This window comes from Urocitellus parryii, chromosome 11 (assembly GCF_045843805.1).
Source record: "Urocitellus parryii isolate mUroPar1 chromosome 11, mUroPar1.hap1, whole genome shotgun sequence".
NCBI classification, from domain to species: domain Eukaryota; kingdom Metazoa; phylum Chordata; class Mammalia; order Rodentia; family Sciuridae; genus Urocitellus; species Urocitellus parryii.
In genome coordinates, this window is record NC_135541.1 from 18495000 (window position 1) to 18503757 (window position 8758).

Below are 8758 nucleotides of genomic sequence, written 5' to 3' on the forward strand. Positions count from 1 at the left end.
AGGAAGGTGGCCACTTGGGATCCCTGGAGACTCCTTAAGATGCAGGTTCCTGGACCCCATCCACTCCATTCTCTGGCCCCCACATGGACCTTGAGCACCCCCTCAAAGCGCAGACCATGCTACAGAAACCACGGCAGGACCTCCAGTCTCTGGGGGGGTCAGCGGGGTGGCTTCAACCTCCCCTGAGTCTCTGAAGATCAGGCACCAAGTACACGCAGCCAGGGGCTCGGGCCAGCAGCGAGGACAGCCCGGCTGGCTGGCCACAGGGTGCCCTTCAATACATAAGGCCGTCCTGGATGCCCCCCTTGTCCCTAGCTGCTGTGACAGGCTCCCAGACAAACATACTCAGGACCCTCTCTGGACTGTTCCCCTGCAGACCCAGGTCCCACCACTGTCACCGTCACTGGTCAGGGCAAGGAAGGAGCCACGGGGGGCCGTGAGCCCTGGAGGGGTGACAGGAGGGGGGCTGGGGCCTGGTGTGGGTCTTCCCACAGGGAGGAAAGGACAGCAGGTCATTTGGAGGGGACACTGCCCCTCCTGAGGCCGAGGCCTGGCCCCTGGGCCCAACCCTGCACTGCCACTGTGAAGGGCCGAGCCGGGGAGGTGCAGACCCTCCACCTGCGACAGCCTCCACCCAGCGACGGAGGTTATGCTCCCCATTTTCTGCTGGGCAACTGAGGCCAGAGGCGTGGTCACCTGCCCCCTGCCACCCAGAGCCCCAGGGACGGAGCCGACCCACAGCAGGCTGGGCAGCCCGTGGTGCGCGGTGGCACTCATTTTTAGGTCCCTCAGAGCCTCGGCATGGACGCCTCTGACACTCCCCTCCCCACTCCAGGCTGCAGTGAGCCTGGCTCAGGACAATGACATCCTCATCTGGGGACAAAGGACCCCAACCGTGGGAACGAGGGAAGGTGGAGCACAGTGCGCTTCCTCCCCGGGGCTGCACCTGCCTGGGCCCCACCTCACCCCAACATTCAGGTCTCAGCTGCCAATCGCTGCACGGGCTTCTGTCAGGCTCTGGTGACAGAGAAGCAGCGAGCCCCAGCCCCTCACCCCCCAAGAGCAAGGGGTAGAGAGGGCAGCTGGGCGGCAGTGTCTCTGGGAGACCCACATCCACGGCCCCCCGAAGGAGGGAGCCTTCCTGTGTTGGGGGTCTGGCTAAAGGGGTTAGATTAGGGGCCACAGGTGGCACAAGTGACAGGAACTAGCCAGCTCAGTGACCACACCGAACCCTCCTCCGAGACGGGCCGACCATCCCATTCCTGGGTCAATAGTGCCCCCCTGTGGCCAGATGCCTCCATGGCAGCCCCGGCCTGCAGGCCCTTGCAGATCACAGAATTCGACTCCAGCACCCGTTTCACTGTGGCAACTGTTAGACCAGGACGCAAGAAAAGACCACTGACTCCAATTAAATTCAAATTAAAGCAAGCTTATTATTTCGACCGGCCGGGCTGCCTTTCCCTCCCAAAACGGCGGGAACAAGACAGCCCCGAGGCTTCTTTGTGGCCCAGTTTTATAGCCCAAAAAGTTACACAAAAGGGGGGGTTACAGATAACAACACTCTGAGGAGCATAACACAAGTTTACATTTTTGCTGGCCCTGGCATCAGAATTTATGGAGATCTTAGAGACTCAGAGAGGGTCATTGTCCGGCCAGGGAAGGCCAGAATTTACGAGGCGTCACTAAGGTTTAGGAAAGGGTTGTTATCTGGTCAGGGAAAACCGGACCTGGGTGAGTTCAGGGCACGGGCAGGCATTCCAATCAGCTTTACAACATCAACTAATGGCCAGGCCATACAGACATCCTGATATTTTTACAGAAAACAGAAATGAATCCTTCATAACTTGTGACAAGCTGGCTTCTAATCTAATGAGATAACTAGGCTAGGTATATCACAACGTACATCAACACATCACGATGGACACCTTAAATATAGAATTAAAATTTTTTAATTTTAAAAAAATTAAATTTATAATTTTTTAATTTTAAAAAATTTAAATTTATAATTTTTTAAGACTTTTAATCCCATAGTTCCTAGGTCCAATGCTGACCCCGAGTTCATCTTGCCCAACGTCAGGGTCCATTTCACAGACGGGAAAACAGGCTTGGGAAGTGTCATCCAGGTAGCGGCAGGTAGGGCGGGTGGGAGAAACTCTGGGGTCCAACAGGCCTCAACCCTGTTTTGCACAATTCGGAGGAGCCCCTTCCTGCCCCTAAGCTCCACCTGGCCCCTGTAGGACGTGGACAATCACTGTTCACCGTACTGACCTCACCTGGTGCGTGAACACATCGCCTGTCCCCACCCCACGCTCTGCTTTACTTGTGCAATTTGGTACCTTGCTGCCACACTTCCTTCGACCTCTCCGGCTCTGTCACCAGGCTCCTGCTTAGCAGGTGGGGCCATGAGGGCAGTGACAGACACGGCCCCCTTATTGCTGGGTCCCCAGAGCCTGGGCCAGCACAGCACTCAGCAGGAGCTCAGCCAATCCCTGCTCCGTGAGGCACGGATACAACCTCTAGTCCCAGGTCTCGTGGTCCACGTCCAAGCACCGTGACTCCACCGTGACTTTGACCTTACTAAGTTCCTTTTTAACACTGTGCCGATTCCCTTGTCGAGGCCCCCTCAGGTGACACACCTGACTCGGGAGTCTGGGAGACCAGGTTCAGTGCCGTCCCACCGCCCACTCGCTAGGACACCAGGTGCGCTACTGACTTGACCAGAGGCGCCCCGTCTTGTCCCTGTGCTGCACAATGCGTTCAGATTCCATCTCTGGCCTTTAATAGACCAGGAGCCTCGGGAGCTGAGGAAGAGCATCTCACTGAGCACTGTCCCCCCGAACCCCTAGCAGGCGCCTCCCACCCAGCAGGTCCTCAGGAAGCATTTGGATCATGAAAGAACCACCTGAGGCTCCTTTCGCCACCTCCATGGTAACGTCGGGGACCCTGGAGCACTGTGGGGTGAGCAAGACCCAAGTGGAGGGTCCATCCCAATGCCCTGGTCCCAGCCTGGCTCCCAGCCTGGTCTGTGTCCACCTCTTAGGACCTCCAGCCCCGTGAGTCAAGGCTGCACAAATGACCTCAGCTCTCTGAGCCTCAGTCTCTGTCTCAACAACAGGACAATGACGACAACCTCACACAGTCCTAGGTCCCAGAGCACAGCCTCTGTGAGATCCCAGTGATAAGAAGGGAGACAAAGCAGGGCAATGGTGAGGCCATACAGCACAGAAAATGTCGGACTAAGTTTGCACTTATGCAGGGGGAAGTGGGGAGCCAGAGAAGGTTCTTGAGCAGAACCGTGACCTGATCCGATGGGCACATGTGTGGCACCATATCTCTGGTATCCGTGTGCAGAAGAGCCTGACCCCCCACCTAGGGAGGGAGAAATAGAATCCCATTTGTCATAGCGAGTCTGAACCCTAGAGAGGCCATGTTCTGGAAAAAGCCCTGACTTTCCAGCCAGGGATTCTAGTGTTCAAATCCCAGCCCTGCCACGTATGGGTCATGTGACGCTTTACATCCAGCAGCTTGGTTCCCTCTGTCTGTGAAACAAGTTTATAAGAAGTTGGAATTGCCAGGTGCTGTGGCGCACACCTGTCATCCCAGCAGCTCAGGAGGCTGAGACAGGAGGACCGCAAGTTCAAAGCCAGCCTCAGCAAAAGTGAGGCACTAAGCCACTCACTACGACCCTAAATATAGGACTGGGGATGTGGCTCAGTGGCCAAGAGCCCCTGAGTTCAATCCCAGTACCCTCCCCCAAAAAGAGGAAGTTGGAATTAGAAATTGTGTGTCTACCGCCCAGCACCTACAGATGATCAAGAGGGAAAAAAAAAGAAAAAACAGTATCTCAATAGTTGAGAGGCGGGCTGGGGCTGTAGCTCAGTGGTAGAATGCCTGCCTTGCATGTGTGAGGAAGTAGGTTCGATCCTCAGCACCACATAACAATAAATAAATATATTGTGTCCATCTACAACTAAAAAAAATTTTAAAAAATAAACAGCTGAGAGACAACAGGACCATGGCCCATGCCCGTGTTCACTGGACGAGCGTCTGGAACACACAGGCTATTGGGATTCCCCACCCACCCCCTTTTTTGGTCCAGGAGAAACCATGTAATTAAAAGAAGGAAAAAGCCAAACAATCCCCCAGAGGACCATCTCCCACCCTTGAAGTCCATGAACGCACTGCAGGAGGGAAGAGCAACCTGATTGAACCCAGAACCAGTTCACGGTGGGGCCAGGAGACCCGGTGAGCCCAAAGCCTGCGGAAGGAAAGGCTGGGGACCATCCTGATTAGTTCAGTCCTGTTTATACGACATTCAGAAAACACAAAATGATAGGTTACAAAATAACTTGGCGTCTGCCGCCGACCGTGGCTGCCCGGGGGAGACCTCGGCTGGTTCTCCTTATTTCTGAGGTTTGTTTGTCCCCTTTGAACCTGGAGCAGAGTGACGTGGAAATCGCCTGGAGAGGATGGGTTTCCTGAGGACCAGGAGGGGACATGGGAAGCACTGGGATGGGTCAGCGCGGGAGTCTGGGACTGAGAGCGCGGGAAGCCAGCCCTTCGCTCCTCTGAGCCTAGAGCTGTGGTCTCAAAGGAGCCGTCACTGTCCACCACCGCTGTCACTGTCAGGGAAGAGCAGGGCATCCAGGGTCCCCAGCCCCACCCAGCAAGGACACCCATTGCTTCCAGGTCCTGGCACCTGGTCACAGCTTCCTTGGGGACCCCTGCTCAGCCGTCTCAGTCCCAGGTCTTGTGTGGCTGGTCCCCCCAACACACACGGGGCACGAGCAGAGGCCCGGGCCTGCAGTCACAGCCCTGTGTCCCCCGGGCCGCGGTGATAGCTCAAGGCCAGACACAGGCTCAGTTCAAGACAATGAGGCTGAGTCCTGTGGACCTGGGCCTCCAGGAGCTCAAACAGGGCCCTCGGGGGCATCTTGGGAGAGACCCGCATGGGCGTGAGGCCACCTGGTGGGGACCGAGTCAGATGAGAGGCCCAGGACCCTCAGACACCAGAGCCCTGGTTTCTTTCTTATGCTTAAGCTGGTTGCTAGAGTTTCTGTCACCATAATCCAGGGCCCTAATGTCCCACTGTGACCTCTTGGGGACGGGGGAGAACAATGTCCAGGTGGGTGACCTGACTGCTCCGCTGGCCCCTGCATCTCACCCATGGAATTCCTCCAGAGATGAAGGAACCGCCCGCGGCCCCCTCTTGTGGCATCCTCTGCCTACTTGTGGCTCTTACGAAGAATCCTGGGCTCAGTCCAGCAGCCCCAGGTTCCCAGCCGCCTCAGCTCAGCCCGGACAGGCCTCAGCAGGGCTTGAGCAGCAGCGGAGGCCAGCAGAGGAGGCTCTGAGCTGTGGCCTCTCCAGCCCTCCTGCATGGGCCCCTCCCTGGCTCTGGGCTCTGCTCAGCGTCCCCTGCGACCTGTCTCGCGGCCTGCTGGACGGGGTCCCCACTCCCTGCCCGCAGCCCCCCGCAGCGCCTCTCCCGTGAGCACTGGCCCCGGCTGCTAACTAGAGCGTCCTCCAGGACCTCGGCCACCCCCGCCCTGCAGGCCTCCTGACCACCCGGGAGGACGGGGCGAAGGAAGGCCCCCAGGTCTGCTGAGCTCACTGTGTGTCACTGTCACAGGTGGCCAAGCCCATTCCCTCGTGCTGACAGGAAGGCCTGAGCGCTGGTCAACTCTGGAACCCGACCCTGCCCATCCTTGGACAAGTCCCATCGTTTGCAAAAGGGAGGACACTGATGTCCCTCCGGAGGCCCCCGGAGACCTGTGAACACCGCTCACGAGCAGCTTCCCAGCTCTCCTTGCTGTGCCCCCACACACACAGGACCTGACAGCCTGCAGGTCCCAGCAGGGCCAGCCTCCAAGTCACGGCAGCTCCCAGAGATGTGAGGCGGGGTCCCCCCCCCCCCCCGGTCCACCTGTGGCCCCTTCAGCCAGCCTCACACCCATCTGGCCTCTGGGGGAAACCCCTCCAGGCCACGTGCGCTGGGAGGATCAGTGTCACCTCCTCACCTGAAGCCCTCAAGGGCCTTGTGCCATCCTGCGAATCAAACCCAGAGTTTGTTAAAAGGCTGAAGCCAACCCGTCCGCCCCAGCGCCATCTGGTCTCGGGCCTCCTCCTGTTTCTGGCTGTTCCCGACCACCTGGAGCTGCCCGGGCCCTGGGACAGCTGCACACTCCTGCCTCAGGACCCTGGCACCTGCTGCTCCTTCCACCGGGCACACTCTTCCCGCGCCCCCTTCCCCTCCAGGTCCACTTAATCCCCTCTCCCAGGACCTGCCGAGGCACCGCAGACCCTCCACCACAGCCCCTGACCCACCGGCTCTCCCTCCGCAGTTCTGGGGAGATTCTCCCTGCGATGTCTGCCTTCTCCCTGGGACCACAGCGTCACAGACCATGGGCATTTCCTCATTTACCCCTGCGCCTGGCGGGTGCTCGGCCTTTGGCAACGCTTCATGAATCCTGGGCACCTGCAGGACTGAGCCCACACGTGGAGAAGGAGCCAGGAGCCCCAGAGCTGCGCAGCCCGGCCACCCCGGCCCTGCCTCCCTCCTCGGCCCTCCCTCCCTCCCTCCCTTCCCCTCACATGCTCCGTGGTCCCCATGTGTCCCCGAGAGCTTTGCTCAGCACCAAGGGGGCCTCCAGCCCTCTTCCTGCAGCCACCCGTGCTGTGTCCCCCAGGGAGCCGGCAGGACTGACCACACTAAGGCCAAGCCCCGGCTTCCCAGAAGCCCCCAGCACAGCCCCTCTGTGAGCTCACTGCCAGGGACACCAGGGTCAGAGGGCGAAGGAGTCTGTCCCCATCATGGTGCTGTGGGGGTTCACACCCTGAGCTGCGGGACTCCAGAGAGGGCGCCTGACCCTTGGGCCACCACCTCTCAGGGGAGCCTCCTGGGACCTCAGAGCCGGGCCCTCCCCAGACCCAGCGGGTGCTCCTGGCGCGTCTACACTTGGGATCCTTGAGAAGGCACCGCACGCCTTCTGGAACCTTCTCCCCTTTCTCCCTCAGCTCCCCACCTAACCAGGGGAGTCGAGGCCCACGGAGAGGATCAGAGTGCATCGAGGCTGGGGGTCCCTGCGAGAAGGCACCTCCTCTCCCTCATGCCTAGGACAGCGCCTGGCATAGGTGGGCTGCGACGGTCCTTTGATGGAGACAGCGTGTCCTGGGGCTGGCACACTTGTGACCCGCGTCCCGAGCCCTGGCACAGGTGGGGCTGCCCTCCTCCTCGCCTCCAGGAGAAGCTGGCTCCCGAGCTCCGTGCTCAGGGCGTGGACTTGCAGAGAGCCCTGGTGCCACTGGGCAGTCCCCAGCAGAGCAGTGAAACCGCCAAGTCTCCAAGCAGAGCGGTTCAGGGCTGGAGCTCAGGACAGACTGACCACCTCCCAGAATTGAAGGATCAGAATGTGGACACCAAGGCCACCACAGGGCTGCAAGGTCATGGGGGTGCAGAGGACAGTCCAGCCAGGCCCTCGTGTGGCCAAGTTCAGCCCCGCCAAGCAGGCTTCCTGGGTGCTGCAGTTTGGAGATTGGCCGGGGTGCATCCCAAAGGCCCACATGGTGAAAGCTGGGTCCCCAGAGTGGCACGACTGGGAGATGGTGGAAGCTTCAGGAGGCAGGACCCAGAGGGAGATCCTTGGGCCATTGGGGTTATGGCCTCCAAAAGGGGATTGTGGGACCTGGTGTCTGTCTGTCTGTCCCCCAACCAGTTTGAAACATGACCTTTTTCTTCTACACATGCTCCCACCACGATGGGCTGCCTTCACCAGAACCCACTTGAACCCTCAAAACTATGATCTAAATAAACCTTTTTTTCTTTACAAAGTGGTTTCCTAAAGTATTTTGTTATAGTGATACAAAGCTGACCAATGAATGTCAAGTTCATCAGATCCAGTGAAAGAGACCAGTGATTGACCCTGTGTGGTGGATCAAAGATGGCTGAAAACTCTCTGTCACTCTCCTCCCATGGAGAGGTGGAGTTTATCTCCCCAGCCTTTGAATGTGGGCCACCTACAACTGTTATAACCAATAAATGAAAGCCCTGAGCCACCACAGGTTCAAAGACCAGTTCCTCTGTTGGGGAGCCCACATAGAGAAGGTAAGGTCCTAGGACTACATGGAAAGAGAGTAAGAAAGACCCAGACTTTCAGCCTTCTCTACCAAGGCACCAGGCAGGTAAGTGATCCGGGAGAGATATTTCAGCCTGGCCCAAACCCAGATAACTGCAGTGCCAGACAACTGCACCGAGAGCAGAAGAACCATCCTAAAGAGCCCAGTCAACCAGACAATAACTGGTAGTTGTTCTGAGCCACGATACTTTGGAACTGTTTGTTACACAGAATAACTAGCTGAAACACTCTTGAACTGGAATGCTATTGACAGCCCAGAAAAATGTTATTTTTCTCTTTCCAGAGGAGGGAGGCCTCCAATTTTCTTGCCTTTTAGGGCACCTGGAAGAGATGGAGATCTCCCCACCTCCTGCACCACCAGCCAGGTGACTAGGGTTCCCATGATCACATTCCAGGAAAGAAAAGCTGATTGGCTCAACGTGGGTCAGGTGTCCACCCACTGACCAATCAGCTGAGGCCAGGATGTCCAGTTCCACAGCATAGACATGGCTGCTACCCTTGGCCCCACGGGTGGGGAAGGAAGAGAAGCAGTTGAGCTCAGAAAAAAGAAGCATGGGCTGAGCCCACAGGGGGGTCACTGTGGCAGGAACCTCCTGAGACAGCAGGGAAACCTTGCCCAGAGC